The sequence below is a fragment of the Phocoena phocoena genome, chromosome 3 (assembly GCF_963924675.1).
Source record: "Phocoena phocoena chromosome 3, mPhoPho1.1, whole genome shotgun sequence".
In the NCBI taxonomy this organism is placed as follows: domain Eukaryota; kingdom Metazoa; phylum Chordata; class Mammalia; order Artiodactyla; family Phocoenidae; genus Phocoena; species Phocoena phocoena.
This window is the reverse complement of record NC_089221.1, coordinates 143,433,022-143,452,996: the sequence shown is the minus strand read 5'-3', so window position 1 is coordinate 143,452,996 and position 19,975 is coordinate 143,433,022.

Below are 19,975 nucleotides of genomic sequence, written 5' to 3'. Positions count from 1 at the left end.
TTTCATTTATTTAAAGTGTAGTAGTACAGAATGCAAGCTGTCTTTTTATTCCTATATGATTTGGGGATATTTACTTAACCACTCTGTGGGGTGAGGATTCAACAATTTAATCCATATAAATCTTTTAGAAAAATGGATAGCACATTGAAAACACCCTGTTAAAGTCCTTTTAAATTTTCCTTTAGAATAAAGATATGTAATATTTGTTTAAAGAAAATAAAACAGGGGGGAAAAAAGTCAAGCTAGTGACCAATTATTTCCTCCAGTAAGCACCTAAATGTCAACTTGTGGAATGGTGCTGACAGGTGCCCTGTTTTCTAGGCTTTGGTTGCATGTGATGTAGGAGCAACAGGTGTGCTCATACATCAGCTAGGTCTGCATTTGAGCTGCATTCCAGCTACGGGTCTTCATTAAGTCAACTAACCCCCTTTCTAATAATATCTACCTTTCAAGGTTTACTAGATTTAAAAATATCATCAAAGCATAATAATTATATAGATGAAGAACTTAGCATATGCTCGACACTTTAGACATTATCATTTATTATCCCAACAACCCAAACTGTTAATATCCCCAATTTTACAATTTCACTGAGGCACAGAGAGGTTAGGAGACCATCTTTAGATTATAAAACTAGCCATTACTCTCAACCACCATGCTATGAAGCTTTTCATTTTTCCACAGAAACAAGTGCTTAACAAGTGACAGATCTTTGTTTCTGTTTGTTTTTATTGTTATTTTTTTATTATTGGGGTATGACCTCAAACCTGAGAGAAATGAAATACATACCAAAGAGTAATAAACCTGAATGAAGGGGAACCCTGTTTTCTGTCTCTGGCCATGTACGTACACACCAGAGTGCTGTGTCCTTTTGACTGATTTCCTTGCTAAGAAACCAGTAACTGGGTAAATGCACAAGGTGGGTAATTGTTAACTCAGTAGACTTTTGAACTCTGGTGCTGTGATCTCTGTCTTTAAGACACATTTATGACTATAGCCAGTAGATACCAGTATGTTTAGTCTATGACAGTATCCATTAATGAGTTTGAAAAACTCCATTGAAAAAAATAATCCCACTCTACAATATAGGTCTGTTACATAGTTGGATATTTTTAGTTTTCTGTTGCCATAGTAGCTATACGTGGAAGCAAGGATATGAACTGAGATATTAGTGCTATGATCTACCATAAATGTAAGATTTGATTACACTTAGCATTATATCAACTTTCAACATTACTAGTTTTGCTAGTGGTCTTAGAATTACACTCATTAAAAATAAAGCAACACAATTTGTCATATTGACCTCTAACAGTACATAATTTATTCCTCATGAAAAAGCACCAGATTGACACCTGATAATGGTGAAGTCATTGTCTTTACGTAATAGAGCAAGGCTATGGATGCTTAATGCCAAGTATGCCAATGAAATCAGAGAAATTCATTCAATTATCTGAATGTCAGAATGTCAGGTCAACAAAATCTTAAGACATGCAATAAATGTTTACCATTTTGTCTTGATACATGCACATCATTTAGACATGTATCTGAGACTAGGAACTGTTCAAAATGAAATCCAAAACCTTTAAATGACTCTGAAAATACTGCTCAATTTGATTCTAATTTGGACTAAGGGCAATTTTATTAGAGGCTATGCTTACAGACACACTCAAATTTGGGAATGTAGAGTTGAAATCACTCAAAACTTGGTGACTGAAATATTTTAAATCTTAAAAGAAAAAGAAAGCAACCCCTAAGAAGTAAAGAAAAAAAGATCTTCCACTAAGATATACATTATACAAAATAAGGGTAATCACTCAGTATTTCTGGCCTGAAAAGTGAAGCACAGTTGAACACTAATAGACCCCTTTTACATATAAACTTGGGATTTCTGGTCTGAAAAATCAAAGCTTCAGAAAATGTAAATCTATTTTTTAAAAATATAACATAAGGGTCTTTTGTTTGAAATAACACTCTCTTTCTAAAAGCTAAGAGAATTGGACTGATATATTATGCCTTACCGACTTGAAATACCAGAGGCAAATTCTAAAGTTTTTCTTTTGTCTGAAAGATTATGTGCTTATAAAAAATATATATATAATCTTAGGCAAATATAAACCAAAGTGACTAGAATGGAATACTCTATTCCAGATATTACAGTTTGCATTTGTTCAATCATGTCATTAATTTATAATATTTTAAGTATTTTCTATTCATTTCTTAATGTACCTGGCATCTTATTTCTGGCTTTAACTGCTGACATGGACTGGGCATCAAGTGCAAAGAGCTCTCTCTAGACAGAATGACTCCTAAATATTTTTCCTCAAAGGAGCTATCAAAATCAGAGCCTATCAGAGAAGAGAAGGGTTTTGAGACTATTTTGGCCAATATCCATTATTTTTTCACATTATTCTAGGTTATATTTCACATACTATCCAATTCCCTGAAGTGCTCACATCCACTTGGAATTTTCCCAGAATTCCAAGTTTCTATCAACCAAAATAATTTGGTAGAGTACGCCAGCATCACTTGTTAGCTTTCCTTGGCCTCTTTCAAGAAAGCAATGACTAATGAAAAGAAAACTACTTCCTAGCTCCTCACTCTGTCCCATGCCTGACTCCTCCCCCACTTCTCCAGGACTTATTCAATCCAAATAATTGTATTTTTTAATACTTGGAGAAAATATCAGAAATTTCTTTATGCTTGAGAACTAACCTAACTAGCCACTGCTCATCTACACCTCTGAAAATTTCACACAGATTACAGACACATTTGAAGGCATGAGCCTTCAAAAGCATATTGAGAGAGATTCATGGTTCATTTTATCTTTTTTTCCCCAAAATGTGAGTCTGATAATCATTCACAGCAGCTAGTATGCATTATTTTTCATCAAATATCACCATATTTAGAGGTTAAGTGTATAGATTTTAGATCATCAGAAAGCTTCTCTTTGAATCCTGAATCTGCCACCTGTTTGGAAAAATTATTTAACTTCCCTAAGCCTCAGTTTTCTTATTTGCAAAGGAAAAATACCAGCCTATAAGGTTGATAGGAAAATTAAATGACATAACCTATGGACAGAATTTAACATCTGGAACATAGCTATAAATGTTAGTTACTACTCTTATCATTTCCAAAAATGTCAAGCAAAAATCTCACTAATGTCAATATATGAAAAACTGGATGAATGCGTAAACTTGCTCTATAGTTTAGACTTAATATCACCTCAAACCACGTAGTTTGGGTCACATGAGAAACATGAGAACGTTGTTTCCTTGAAAGCAGGGACAACAGCTCATTGATGCCTACCTACTTCTATCCTTACAGCCCACCACAGCAGGCTATATACAGTCCCAGATAAAAATCTCACTTGAAATGATACTTTCTCTTTACATATGGAATAAATTCTAAGCTCTTTAATACAGCATTCAAGGCCCTCATTGCTAAGACTGGAAAGCATATGATGTTTGCTTCAGCAGCAACTCAGGTCAACTTCCCAGTTGTATAGCAGCCTGGACATTTGGCAGGTTTGCTTCCACCCCCAACTCCAGACGAGGCCTTTGTTGGCCAGTGTCATTCTACCTCCCTCAACACAGGTTTGGCTTAAGGGTGGGAGTGGCAATCAGGCCAATAAGAATGGAATTCCCAAGCTACCCTGCTAGTTTCAGGGATGACTGTGTGATACAAGTCAGCTAAACCAAGACAAAATATGTAACTTTGATCACTGAATTAAGAGGCTCTCCCTCTCAGAAGGCAAAAATGAAAAAGCATTGAATCTTGTTGCTCTTGACGATCATTCTCTGACAAAAAAAAAAATTTTCCTCATGGGAGCTGATACCCTATGTGGCAGGGAACAGAGATATAAAACTTTTTTGTTGTTGATACTGTTGAATCCGTGAATCAACCCTTACTTACAGTGTACTTAGCCAATACATTACTTTTTAGTTGATTTGAGCATACTTTTACTTGCGGTCAAAGTTTCTGAACTCATATATGAACCAACTAGTTTTCTAGAGTAAGGTGCTTCTAGATCTTTCATAAACATTATGGTCCAGCTATACTTGCTGGCTTGCCAGTCCCAAAGACCTCGCACACATGAATGCCTCTGAATACTTTTTGAAATAGTTCCTTGCATCAAAAATTCTTTCCTCCTTTATTCTACTCATTTTTCCAATTCCAGTCCAAATATACTCCCACTTGCAAATCTTTTCATAAATTTTTGGATTATGCCACAAATGTAATAATTTGCATCTTTCCATCTCCGTTTTGCCCCACTTGCAGATTGTCAGTCACTTATAGGTAGAGTTGATGTCATGTTGGTCTTTATGTCTCACCACTGAACCTAGCACAAGGCTTACATTCAATAACCCTACTGATTTTAATCAAATCAGAAGCTTTGGCTACATATTTAGGGGAAAATATATTAACAGTGGATCTATTTGTTGATAATGATGAATTAACATATTTTGGACATCCATGTTATATGGTTTTACATATTCATAAATTGTATCATTTAATTTTCATCATAGACTTGGAATTCTTATCCCTATTTTACAGATCAGGAAACTGGGACTGAGAAAGGTAAGTAACTTGCCTAAAATCACAAAGTATGTGAGTGAAGAGGCCAGAACCAGAATTAAGAATCAAAGTTTGCCACGGGATAAGATAACTAAGTGGGCATATATATACTACAGAAATTCCAGCCCTGGCTGAACTGGTTCATTTAGTCCAAAGATCAGTGTGAAATAATGTTTAGTATTATGCAGTCCTCTGTAGTTTAACAGAGCCTGGTTTAAAGAACTAAAAGTTTAAGGGAGGAAATCGATTAGTTTCCCTGAAGGAATTGCCCTAAAGGAAGAATATAGTTTGAACTTCTATCCTACTTTCATTTATTAAACAAATATTTATTCAGTGCCTTTTATGTGGCATGCTATATTCTAGGTGCTTGGAAACCTCTCTCTCTCTCTCTCTCTCTCTCTCTCTCTATATATATATATATATATATGTTGGAGAATTTATATATATTCTCCAACATAATTTGGTCAATACAGGGTTGTTGGAGATTTCTCCACACATAAAATGCTATTTCATCCAAAGTTAATAAATTTAAAAATATGAATATAATTTAAAATTTTTGAAGCCTCTTACTATTTGTCTAAAATAAAAATATCAATTAAAAGGCAGTTTTATGTAAACTTCTTTGCATTAATTTGAGAGAAGTAATTTGCAGAGGTTAGAGGTAGAATCACTTGCCATTTTTCTTTCCTACTTGCCAGATGGAGTCAATGATAGAGCTATCCATAGAGGGCTTTTTTTTTTCAGTCATGTCAACCACAGATTAAGGGAAAATTTAAATCTAATAGTCGAAGCAGATCAAGATCTGTAACATAATTTTCATCCTTACCTAGAGAAAGGTCTAAGCTGGTTGCTGCTGTCACACAACCTTTTTGTTTTTTCCTAAGATTTCTAAGAAGCGTGAGAAAAAAACTGACATCTCAAATTCTCTTTCCTCAGAGAATTTATCACTGAATCCTCTTCTGACTATCAGGCTCAAAGTTACAAGGAAAGGATTAATAAATGCAAAATTTAGGATATAATTAAATTTTATATGGAGGAAGGGGAATTGAAGAGGAAACATATTTAAGTCTTGAAATATAAGGTTGGTAGATACATTTTATCAATCCAAGTTTTTGAGAAAAAAGTCCCCCAAAATATTAGTTTATCATCAACAGGGTTTTTCTTTTTTTTTTAACCCTTTCTTTTAGCTTGTAACAGGAGTGTTAAGCTTTTATTTTGAATGATTCTGATGGCAAAGCAGCCTTTTGATATAATAATTTCCTCTGGAAAGATGCCACTTACTTAACAAGGGTCACAGTGTGATGAGGGAAAGCAGAAGGCAGGTCTAACCAGAAAATAGATGCCAGTCACACGCTGCAGTTGAGCTTTATATGCACGGATTTAAAACTGAACAAAATTGGTATCTCTCAAAACTAGATTTGTGGCAGCAATTTCCTTCCAATAAAAGCCCAAGGTCTGATTTTCTCCTTTTGATGACGATATGCTAGATACTGTAGACTTATTGGTCACATCTAAATAGTATTTCCCAGAGGCACACATTATCAAACAACCTTAACATTCTATCTTCATGCCTAAATGCACCATTTTCTTGAATAAAATTTCATTCACGGTGTAATGAACTAATTCTTAAGGGAATGGCCATGGAATTTAAAATGAAAAAAAAATAGAAAGATTGCAAAATCAGTGTTGGTGAGATGGCAGAGACACGGGGGTTCTGAGAGGCAGCTCAAATGATTTTAACTAGAGTACAATATTTGGAGGACAAGTTTTTAACACACATCAAAAATCTTTAAAAGAAGTTGATCTTTGATCTAAAAAACTCATTTCTAGGAATGTATCCTAAAGACAGAAATCAGAAAAGCACTCAGACTTATATATATTTCCATCCACTGGAATACTACACAGTAGTGATGACAAATCAACTACTGCTACGTACCTGAGCATGGATCAATCTTGGACACACTACTCTGAGAAAAAAGCAAGTCATAGAAGACTACATACAGGATTATTCATTTTTTTAAATAAAACTCAAAAGCAGACAAAACCAAACAATAGGGATAGCTAGATGACAAAATTATAAATGAAAGTGAAAAATCATTAAAAACAATATTGAGGGCTTCCCTGGTGGCGCAGTGGTTGAGAGTCCGACTGCCGATGCAGGGGACACGGGTTCGTGCCCCGGTCTGGGAAGATCCCACATGCCGCGGAGCGGCTGGGCCCGTGAGCCATTGCCGCTGAGCCTGTGCGTCCAGAGCCTGTGCTCCGCAACGGGAGAGGCCACAACAGTGAGAGGCCCGCGTACCGCAAAAAAAAAAAAAAAAAAAAATTGAAAATAATAATTAGATCTTAGGAGAAGGAAAGGTACTCAAAGAAGAAACATCTACAGGGCTAAGACTTAAGACACAAATGTGGAACCACCTGGATTTCTTAAACTTTTGATTCCTCCTCCATATATGTCATCACAGCCCAGATATGAATTATGCGGTGAATAAAGTGGTTTTGAAAACCAACCTTGTTATCTCAAGGTTTCAGGAAAAGATGATCCTCCCCATCAAAACATTCATGGGGAGTACAATTAATTTAAAGATACTCATGAGGAAAATATCAATGATGCTACAAATGTTAGTTCTTCTACAACAGGTTTGCTCTGGTAGCTTGTTACAGGAAGGCTAAGTGGTTAGTAGAATTACTCTTGTTAGAGGTAAAGGGATCAGAGATACATATAAAACATAACATGAAATGGAAGGGGCTATATTGTGGAAACATTTTCAATGCATTGGTAGTATGAACAGTTCTTTTGTCTTTATTGTTCTATACTGCAAATATAAAAGATCTAGGCAGATTCAAACCTAAAATGTGTTTACGCTTGTTAATATTGTGTGTCATCTGAAAGACAGAAATAGATGGAATCAATGCAGAAATATTTAAAATAACATTAAGATCAGGGACTAAGTTTCCATTTTAAACAAAAGAAGAGATATAAATGAAATGGGAATTTTCAGGACAGTAAAATTAGTTTCAAACAGTCTTAGAAAAAAATATAAAATTTGATTCTAAGACATAAGTGGGAATTTAAAGTGCAAGTAAGTGAAGTTATAACTAGTAACTATTAAGTATAATTCCATAAAAACTCTAAATTATAAGTGTGGTAACTAAAGTGGCAGCAGAACTCATATCAAGAACAAAGAAGGTGAAAAAGGTAACAAAAACTTATACAATGGTGAAAATGTCCATGTAATTTTGGAATGGTATAAGAGGAAAAGCTGAAAATAGAACAGGAACAGATAAAAGAAAGTAAATAATGACAAAAAGAAAATGGACTTGAGAAGAGTCACAACTTCAGTGTAGCATGAAATTGAAACATGGCAAAAGGTTAATATGAAATTCTGAAAAGGCAAATGACAAAAGGACAAAAAACCCCAAAATGGTTAAAAACAAGGCAAAGATGAAAAGATTGTGGGTGATTCTGAAGAATTAAGTTAACAATGCACTGGTATAAGTTGAAACACACAAATGAGAACAAATGATTGAACTCTACAAAGAATATGAGTAATGAAAAGCTTCAGGAAGATTTTTTTTTTTAAAACTGAATAAGATGAGATAAACATCTTGCTCAAAAACCAAAAAGAAACACATGGAAACAAATGCTTGCTTTAATGGGTAGGTCAAAGAGCAACAGAGAAATTGCAGAAATGCTTTTGAAAAGATAAAAGGCCAAGAGAAAGCTGAAAGGAACTAGGGGAATAAAAAAGCTTACTGAGAGAAGGAACTGCAGAGAAGGGCACCTTTCTCAATTATCTATTGGCTATCTGAAGTAACTTGTTATGAGATGCTGGTACAAAGACACTGGTACTAAATAGGAAACAATATAAAACATGATTAAAAAGTTTAAGAATTTTTTAAATATGAGCAATAAACAAGTGCAAAGAGAATCAGATGCTAAAGAGAATTCTATGTATATAGAATGCTGAAATATTATTGTGTCACAATTTGAGACAAGTAGAAATTTGGACCAGTCATTGGTCATACCTGATACGTCTACTCAACACTGGATATTTAAAATATAAAATAAAATGAATTGCTGGTACTGTGAGGGATGGGGCATGCTAATCTACTTCACAAACCCACTGTAGTACACAGGACTGAACTTTAAACGCCTTTACTGTTATGATTATACTATGAGGCAATAGAGATAGTAAAATATAGGATATTTATATAATCTAACATGGACAGCATTTTAAAAATTGGGAAACTAAAGAAACAAACACATGAATAAATTATTTTTATTTGATGAAATATTCACCAAAAAAGCTTTGCTAAATAAGAGAAAATAAACCTGAGAGATATTATAGAGAAAAAAATAGGAAAAAAGCTGAATAGCAAAGCTATCTTTCAAACTTTGCTAAATTTTATTAAATTCAAAACTTGTTAACAAAGTTGTTAGATTCAAGACAGTTCTTTTAGATATAGCTTAGAAAATACTAAAGTCAGTTTGGAAAGTTAACTTTTTGAGATCCTGGAAATCAAACATTCAAAAACTGCCTAAGGAAAGAGCACAAAAGATAGGAAGGAAAAGAAAAGCAGAAGATCAAAAGAAATGTGGTGTATTAGTTTGATAATAAGAAAGGGTTATAATGGGCAAGTAAAGGATGGTTTGAAACCATGCCTGAGATGATGCAGGGCTATATCTCTAAGTACACAAGCATCATTTGGAATCATTTTTCACACGTTTATATGGCCTGTCTAGAGTTCCTCAATGGGATGAGGTCACCATTTTTACCAAGTATCAAAAGTTGGTAGAAATTGCTAAAAGCCATCTTTGAATTTTACAAGCCTTGAAGAAATCTTTATTAAGTGAACACAGGATTTACCTTCCAAAATTTGCCTGAGGAGTTGAGTCAAACCATATTTTTATTATCATTTAATCAGAGCTATTCTCAATGCCCACCAGGTCATTTTGGCACGATGAACTTAGGACAGAGCTGGGACTAGAATCCAAGTGGGCTGACGCTCATTCCAGGCCTTCCTCTGCTTTAACACATATGAAGTCAGGCAATAAGTGTGAAGATCACCCCCTAAGTCTAGACAACTGTGTATGTCAAGAAATGACATTTTAGAAACAGAGGACTCTAATACCTTATTTTTAAGGCATTCATTCTCACATACATTTAATTTGATCCTCATAACAATTTTGTGAGTAGAGAAGATCTTATTATCCCAGTATCTCCAAAGAGGAAATAGGTTTAGGAAGTAAGAAAGCTATTTGAGTTAATAAAGTACATGGCAGTAAAAACTAAAACCTAGATTTTTTTTTTCCTAGAACTTCCATACATGCTATCCCCAAATAATGGACTCCCAATATGTACTCATTTCTATCTCTCAAAGCAGCGTATTCGATTATTAAACAAAACATTTAACATCTCAGTCTGAATCATTTGCATTTGTAGTATTTTTTTTTAAAATATAAAATTGCCCTAACTAGGTACTTGATTTAGATCTACATTAGTAAGAATTTCATTGAGGGATCTGGAGGTGAACCATTTTTCTTTCTTGGTCAAGAAACTAAAATCTCACGTTGACATAATTATTGAATGCTGGGGCCCCTATTCTCCGCACTCAGCTCCAGGTCTTTCCCTCCTCGTACTGCCATTTGAGTTCTCACTCACACGCTTTACATTTGGTACACATCGCCATGCTCTCGAAAGCAATTTTCTCATAGCACAAAGGATTTCTTAAAATGTTACAGTATAATCTAACAACTTTACACACTGTTTAAGAAATAGAGAAAAGGACAACTTGCTCTCATTTGCTTCTCAAATGTCAAACCCATATACAGTAACACAGTTTTATGGAGTGTAGGGTTTTTTTCCTTCTTCACGGCATTAGACATTACATTACTTTTCAGTGGCATAAATTGAAAACAAAATCACATTACCTGAAAAATTTTCAGCAATTTTCCAATACTAAATGTTACTGAGTCCATTAGTACTCATATATTGAATTTGTTTTATATGAGGGTTTTTTCCCCCTCCCCTATAGTCATTGGTAGAAGAGAAATGCAAAGTGAAAGAACAACTAGTTTAATCAGCTAGCACAGAATGTAGCTTCTGATGTAAAAAGAAAGCCTTGCTTCATATTAATAATTTTGCAAACATTCAGGAACAGGTTTCCAAATTACCTCTCTGGACATTTGGAGGATTTCTATATATATATATATATATATATATATATATATATATATATATATATATACACACACACAGGCTTTATGTTCATATGTTGGATTGTATTTAGGAATTGTCACGGACAGTTGTAGGTCAAGAACTTGTATACCTACACAGAATGATGGCATCATTAACAGAAACAGTTTAAAATTATATCTGAATTGGGATAGGGGAGGGAAGGTGATGTTTTAAGATTCAGGTAATAGAGCCTGCAGCTAGAATATAGAGGAAATAGAAGATGTGGGCCACATATTTCCTCTGGGTTTCGCAATATGAGCCATAATTGGTTAGGTAAGATGGCAGATACCTGAAGTTTGTTGTACAAGTGGACAGATGAATACATGGATATATCAAGACATTTAAAATGATGAATTCCAATGGGCAGCCACAGAAAGAAATAAACTAAGTTTTTTTTCTTCTTTGTTATGACACAAGGCAGAATTTTTAAGGATGGTCCACTGCAAATCTTACACTAATCCTCAGACACCATCCTGAGAAGCAGGCAAATCGGATAACTCTGAAGGTGCTTTTTGTAGCAACCATTTTCGCTAGATGTGAATCAAGTTGTCTGACCTGTATTATTTACCAAGGCTAAGAACCAGCCCTGGAGAAGTGAAGCTAGGTATTTTAATGGAGGAGCTACGAAAAACGTCCTCTGAATACAGAATAGATCCATTGTATACTCTCATTCTGTTCCATAGAAAAAATATGTTAAAAAAAATCTTAGGAGAAAACAGCTCAGGTAGAATGTATATGTTAACAGGATCCACAGGTATCTTCCACGACCATGTGTTCTTTAGATTTAGAGGGCTTAATTATTGTCTGTTTTTGTGTTCTTTAATACTATGACAATTCTGAAAACACCTTTAAATACCACTGATTACATAAATCCCCCCAAAAAGATTTTTAGATGAGATTTTTAATTTTTCAAGAGAAAATGACATTTGTCTTTATGCAATTAATCAGGAAATGGGTGGATTAGATATCAACATAGTTCTATCTAATGTTTCAGGACTGGGTACAAAGACACTGTGATATTTTAATAATCTAACATTATGCATGTCTTATTATTATGGCTGTATATCAGAAACAAAACAAACACAATAAGTAAACTCTCCCTGGAATAGAATCTGTAAATTAATCTGTTTAGTAAGTCTGTTGCTACAGAGATTTAAAGTGTAATTTTTTAAATTGCTTTAAACGATAACATCTTTTCTTTTTTTCCTAAAAATGTTAAAGGTATTATAGTGTTGTTTTGTTTTGTTTTTCTACTCTTTGCGCTCAAGAAGTTACTTTCTTCACTTTAGGGAGCTCTTCTGGTTTTCTTCTTTTTCTTTTCCTTTTTTTTTTTTAATTTCTACTTCCTAAACTTGTTGAAGAATCCTAGAGGTGGGAGATTAGAAATCACAGCAAATCATCAGAAATTTCTACCAGATGTGGGGGTAGGGAAGAAAGCCATCTCATATTTCAGGAGGTGGTTCTTTTTCTAATAAGGTTATCGTGAACATGGCTGAGTAACTCAGGTTAGGGGAGATATATAAACGTTAGAGTATTTTAAGCTCGTCTTGTTAAGGCCATTAGGGTCACACAACACTCCTGAGGGTAAGAGAACATTTTCTCTTGAAAGGAAAAGATTCCCCACCAGCAATCATCTCAGGAAAACTCAACTCCAAATGAAACCAATGAAAAAGTGTTGGACCTAAAACAATAGTGGGGAAGTAAGCCAGCCTTACCATGCAGGTATATGGAGCCATTGCTGTGGCTGGAGGGAAACTGTATCTGGTCCTGTGTGTGCAAGCCAGCAAGGGACTGTGAGAGCTAGTGGGCAGAGACCCATATGTTGCACTTAAAAGGGCTGAGCATCCACTCTGAGCAAAGGGAGACAGGAAAGAGCAGCTGGGGCTTCCTAGGAGCCTGAGGTATGGTGCCATCAGGGCTCCTTGAAGATGCTAGCTATGTCCAAGAAAGCCAAGCTATCTGCAACAGAACCAGTGGCCTAACAGCAAGGTAAACTGGCCTAGTGGAACATAGTGAAGAACTTTTTCCTAAGCATTTGTGTACATTTGTCATAGAAAACTTTTATTTCGTCATAGCTAAGGTTTGAGGTAGGAAATGTAGGGGACCACTGCCAGGAGTTAGACTAGTAGAGACTCATGCCACAATCACTTGGGTTTATAAAGCGAAGCATGGTAGTATTTTGTAGCTAAAGCCAAAACTACAAGACTCTGTAAAGAATCTAAGCCTGGATACTTATAACCCACTAGCAAACCTTCTCTATTTTGTTTATTTGCATAGTTCTTTAGGTCAGTGGTATCCAAAATATGGTCTGCAGGTGGGCAACATCAGCATCACCTGAGAACCTGATAGAACTATAAATGTTCAGGCCCAGCCAGACCTACAGAATCACAATGTCTGGGGGATTCGTGTTTTAACAAGTTTCCTGGGCCATTCTTAAGCACACAAAAGTTTGATAACCATTGCCTTAGGCCTTAGACCTCACCCTGTGGTGGGTAAAAGCAAGATTTTTGAAGCAGGACTGTCTGGATTTGAACCCCAGCCCAGCTGCACTACTTATCAGCTGTGTGGTCTTTGCCAAGTTATTTAACCTCTTTGTATCTCAGATTTCTCATTTGTTCAAAAAAAAAAAAAGGACAGTAATAGTACCGATCTCAGTGTGTCATGAATGTTGCTCTGAAAGTTATTTCAGAAGCTAAATAAAATGGCATTTGTGAAGAGCACAAAATAAAACCTGGCACATATAGGAAGCACATATAATAATAACTAAAGAGCTACTCAAACAAGTAAGTCTCTAATTTTCAAATTACCTATTCTCATTACCTTTGCAGCCTGGAGAATTCATTTAACGTAGTTGACAATCATTATTATTTCTACATATTCTTTGTTATGACTTAGGAGAACTTGGATACTTGAAGTAAATAATAATTTCTTCGATTCCCTTTCTACATTAGCCTTAATGTTTTGACTGTGTGTTTTTGTGCTATTTTGAAACTCTGGGATATCAGAACAGATATAGAGACATGAACCCATTTTATTCAGAAGGCAAAATTCTATTTTTGAAAAAAGAAAGGTTCACTTGTGAAGTGGGCAGGACATCAGATATGTGTGCAATGGGCAGACAAACGGAAGCTCCCCAGGAATGCTGATATAGTATATTAAGTGTGTGCACGTCTAGATGCTTGTGACTACAGACAAACTTGACTACTGACAATTCTTCTCTAGATGAAACCCCTCCTTTCCATCTATCTCTTTTCCAAAATCCTTCAACCTCCTTTTCTGGATCAGTACTACTTAAAAGTAAGTAGAGAAAAATCTCACTTTCTTTCTGCTTTTATATTCTTATGACAGGCATTTGCCAGCACTTGTGGAATAGCTATTGTTACTGGGACCCACGGCTCTAATACAATTATGGATTTCAACCCACTCTTTACAGTTTCCCAGGGAAGTTAAATACGGTTCAAGAATATTAAGTGGCGATAAAAATAAGATGAATTGTGGAAAAAGAATCCTAGTTTCAAAAAAATAATGCACTTCTAAAAATATTTCTGAAAATGCAACCTTCATTGATTTTTAAGCAGCTTTATTTCTTCTTCAAAAATGCTGGGGAAAAAGTCAATTGGTTTTCTCTGTTTTATTTTACTTGGCAAAATAATGCTGATTTGAAAAAAGTCAACACAATTGCCTAAAGTTCTGTTAAATAATGATGTGGTGTGGCTTCTAGCTAATGGTCCCAGTATATTTGTAAATCAGAAGATTTATTCTAGAAGTTGTTACATAAATATCAGCAGGGTAGATTTCTTTCATTTATTTTGCATAATTACATTCAAAATGGATAGTTCTGGCATTTTAAAACCAATGCCTGTAGGAGAATGTCTTTTTATATTCATGGAAACATCAGCATATTGCAAAGACATGCCTTGGTAGGTCAAAATTATTTTGGTTATCTACTTACCATCAAAAATGAGAATTAGGGAAAACAAAACCCTATATAGGTAGAAAATCAAAATGGCAGTTGAGTAATGGAGAGTGTCCTCTAAGTGTCTAAAGTTCATGTTTCTATATGTATTCATTGCCCATCTCAAAGGAAATAAAAGGAGTCATTCTTTGGAAGATATTTACACAGGACATTTAAAGATGAAAAAGTACAGGCAACTTACAACCCAAGAAAATGTTTTTAAAAACTGCTTTCTATTTTTCATCTAAGTCTACCTCATCAGCCCTCATTCTGATAGACATACAGACCCCTCACAGTCTGACCCTAGCAATCGATCTTATAATTAATTTATAGCACCATAAATATTGTCAACCTATATGGGCAGAGATCAATTTTAAGTCAATCAACAGTCCCCCCGCTATCCTAAGTGAGATTCCCCTCAAATTTCTGTTGAAAGGTAAAACCGAGCTTTCAGTGCCTTTCTTAAGATTTATAAATATGATTTTATTTCTAAAGGCAAATTCATATGATCCAACACCACTTAGTTTCTGTCAATTATTTTCTTGATATTTTTCAGAGGACTACAGACCACAGAATCTAAATCGAGATCATTTATGAAAAGAAAGCATAACATGTCTCTAAAAGTTTAATTAATGTGGTTTTAAATAAATGCTAAGTTCCATTCTCCCAACTAGGGGCAGTGGTGGTAACTTTGCTTTCTTGATACCAGTATTTGCTCACTGGTTTGCTGATGACAGAGATTGCCACGTATTTCTAAAGTTGTTCATATTCCTTCCTTCCTGACTTAAAATAATTTTCAGAATGCTTTTTCCTCATCAACTTGTCTATTAATGTGTCCATAACTTTTGGTCAGCTTAATTTCAATTCTTAGGCTGCAATGTATTTACCTACCAAGTATATCATGCCTGGGTCTCATGGATTCAGGCTTCTTGAAAAGAATACACAGTACTGGATGTTTGGGAAACAACTTACTGTTTTCCTAGTGCTTACATCCAAACACACATCTCAGAAAGTGGAAATCAGACCTTTCATTAAAAAATCACCACTAAGTGAAAGTTAATGAAAACAATAAATGGTGTTTTCAATTATTCCAAGGAAAATACTTAAAACAAAGCTCCCATAGTCTCCCAGTTCAATGGATTCTCTCCCTTGATTTTTTCCTAGCCAAGTGCAATGGATTTAGGGATGTATACATGTAATAGTTTACTATTATAAAACACTAAAATACAGAAGCCAAAAGAGAGCCTTGGGGGGAAAAAAAATCCAGGGGAGAATTCATTAATTATTAATGAATATAAATGGATGATTTCATGCTGCATAGTGGAAACAGCGCACCCAAGTCTGCATCTAAAAGCTTCCGTTTAACCAGATGTACTGGTGTTGACGAATTTCCAGGCATCCCATGATGATATCTGTATCTTAGTTGGTATAAAGTATGTTAAAATTTTTCTCTTAAGTTTATTCAAAGGAAAAGGCAGAGATTATTTTACATCACAAATTAGTACTGGAAGTGTGGGCGTGCTTGATAATTCCTGGATTGGCTATTTTTTTCCTGATTGAATTATAGGTAGGCAGTCTGTTCTCCAGTACCCTGAATAAATAGCAACATAAATATCACAATGGCAGTTGAATGCATGCGACTGATTTTTGCTTCGAGAGTCTACTGTCATCACAAGTTTCCGCTATCATGATGAGAACATGTATATAAAATTGGGTTTCAGACTACTTCCTGATGGGGATTCAACTTCAACAGAATTCTTACCTACTGAAATTCGGACATAATACCAAAAGACAACTATTCCGTGCAGTGAGGAAAAACAGTAACCTGAACATTTTATGCTACCTTCTTATAAGGCAGTTCCAGTGTAACAAACTGTTCAAGAGAGGTAGATTTTAACATATACAGTATAGGTTTCCTGAAGTTTCCATGTTAATTCTCAGTGTTTATGTATCTCATGTCAGCTTCCAAACAAAAGATCTTTTCGATGATTTCACAACTGGTTTCCTCATAAGTAGCACTTGTCAAGCTAAAAAAAATATGGGCTCACAATGGTGTAGATCAGGCAGAAGGCTAAAGTTTAATATGTCCTCATTAAGAGGATATGATCTATTTACCCACATCTGCCATTCCTAGGAAAACTTAATGTTTAAAATGCAGGCTGTTGGTTTATTTCATTCTGTGCCCATAGGAAGCAGAATGTCCAATAAATTGCAATAACCCTATATTTCTCAGATTATTATCTGTATTACCGTTGGTAAAGAGAGCAAATGGGTCTATTCTTATCTTTCTCCATTTGCTATTTCCGTGATCAGCAATAAGAACAACAGATGTAAATAAAGACAGGGTCCCTGAGGGTGCTGTCTGCACAATAGTTAAGGTAACTTAGTAACACTAATGAAAAACACTTCTTGGGTAACAATTCCAGAAGGATTTGTAGCAATATTATGCATTCTAGTGGCATGTTTTGTCGACATTATGGTCAGTAATGTCTAGTTCTCCACACTTAAACTGAAAAGAAATATGGTCTGGATTCTTCTCACACACCCTAAAAGGCTAGTCTGGAAACTCTGCTTTTACGATATTACAACTTCTCATTTTGTTCCTACAAGCTTCCTTTCTTGTGAGTTTACAATATAATTTTATCTAATTCTGAATATTTCTCCTGACACAAATATGGAAACGGCTGTATACAGGAATATAGGACAGACCTCTCAAAATATAAAGAATCGTGTATGATATTAGTTCTTAGCACAAAACAAGAAGCAATGGAATACTTACTATAAATCATTATAGTAAGTATTTGTGTGCTAATATAAATCATTAGCATACAAATCTATTTATAAAGGTTAATATTTTCATTTGGTCTCTTCAGACATTGACACCAAAGATCCATACATCTATTTTTGTAATAAACTGATTACATGTGATTATGGATTCATAATGGATAGTGATTATTTAGACTGCCAACTCAGTGGAGTAGTTCTAAATTAGTAATTGACACCTTATCCTTATATATTTAATAATAATAATAATAAACAACTAAAGATTATAGTGGATTATGTTGTACAATGATTATATCTCAAGTAAATATTTTCATACCAAGATCCAAGTGGCAAGCACTATTATTATTATATCCACTGTAATATAAACCAAGAACAATTACTTGGGGAAGGCAGTCTGGCAGTTACAATCAGAGAAAAATTGTATATATTCTATGTCTTCTAAAAATCTAATTCATAGAAATATTTAGTAGAATATTCATTCAATTTCATAAAGATATCTTCATAAAGATATATGACCAAGGATGTGTGTCAAAGCATTAACTGTAGAAGATAAAGAGTAGAGACATATGAATGTCATCAGTAAGAGTATTGGGAAATAAATTACAGGCCATCTAGACTATACAGCACTGTGTGATGTGGGGGTGAATGCGTGGAGGTACTTAAACTTTAAAATTTATACACATACATTTTTATCTTAATAATAAGCCATATTTATCTATACATATATACACACAAATGTGTCTGTATATATTCATTCAGATATAAATATAAAACATTAAAACTACAATAATTTTACCCTAAGTCCTACCAGCTTAAGTTAATATATTCAAAGAAAGACATTAATAAAAGTAAGGGTTTTTTTTTGTTGTTTTGTTTTTTTTTGCGGTACACGGGCCTCTCACTGTTGTGGCCTCTCCCATTGCAGAGCACAGGCTCTGGACGCGCAGGCTCAGCGGCCACGGCTCACAGGCCTTGCCGCTCTGCGGCATGTGGGGTCTTCCCGGACAGGGGCACGAACCCGCACCCCCTGCATTGGCAGGCGGACCCTCAACCACTTCCCTGGGCCACCAAGGAAGCCCAAAAGTAAGGTATTTTAATACGAGTTTTAAAATGAAGTGTCTGGCAAACTGTAATGTAGCCTTTATCTTCATTTTCTATTATTCTTCAGTGAAATATATTCCATTGTCCACCATACTTTCATCTCCTGGAATCAACAGCTGATATTTCCATTCTCTCAGTATCCTGCCAGTACCTAGTAGAGCAATGTAAAACCAAAACAAACACTCCTCATATGTATCTTGAATGAATCATATGAGAAGTCAGAAGACAATTCAGCTGATTCCAACAATCAGCAGGGCACTGTGCAAAGCAACACTAAAGCCTTGGCTAAGATTCCCAAAGTGTGTGCTATTCTTGGTAAGAAGCAAGCTCAAACAAGTCACCAAATATTGTGCTGTTGCGACCTTCTCCAGTCTATCAAAATAATGAGATCTCCCTCTGCAAGTGTACCTTTCCTGAGAAAATGAACAGGGGAATACTGTCTGCCCTTCTAGGAATATGAAATATGAAACTGTATCCTATCTTGCCCTAACAGTAAACATGTTTTGGTATTTAAAAATTACCCTTAGGGAATGTTTACTTCTAATTAAGATGGAGTAATGAAGACGAGAATAGCCCTCCTTTTAAAAACACCCAAAAATGGACACAATACATTAAACAATGATTTTTAAGACACCAGGTAATAAAGGACAATGCTTCCTGAAAGCAAGGTGAGCCCAACAGTTGCCCAGCTTTCTGCTTTGAGAACGTTTCCCAACTGTAGCACAGCAAGGGGAAACCAGACCAGAACTTGCAGAACCCTTGAGTTAAGGAGTTTGTGATGAGAGTGTAGGGAGACTAAGGAAGTCAGAGTCTGCAAGTCAGAGTTCTACAGAGAGCTACACAAAGAGAAAACTCCATAAATCTGTAGCAAGTACCCCCTCAAGTGTTTGGCAGGTGATGATCAGTGCGTGCATGCAACAAAACTAGCTGAGGCCAGGAAAAGAATAGCCTATTATTACAGGGAATAATATCCAGTGCTCAGACAGGGACAGGAAAGTACCTCTTCCCAAGAGGCAAAATGGAAAAACCTCAAAAGTCACAGAGAATTAGGTCAAGGACCCAGAAGAATTTACTTCTATAGTGCAGAATAATTAGCTCTAGGCTAACAAGACTATAGCCTTGTTAGTCTTCTTAAATCTTAAAAACAAGACCTGAGGGATCAAGCTGTTCCTGAGTAACTCAACTACACTCAGAACAAACCTAAAAAAGATTTCTGGAATACAAAAATATCCAGCACTAAACACAGTAAAATTCAAAATGTTTGACATCCAAAAAAAAAATAATAGGTAAGAAAAGAAGGAGAAAATATAAACCATAA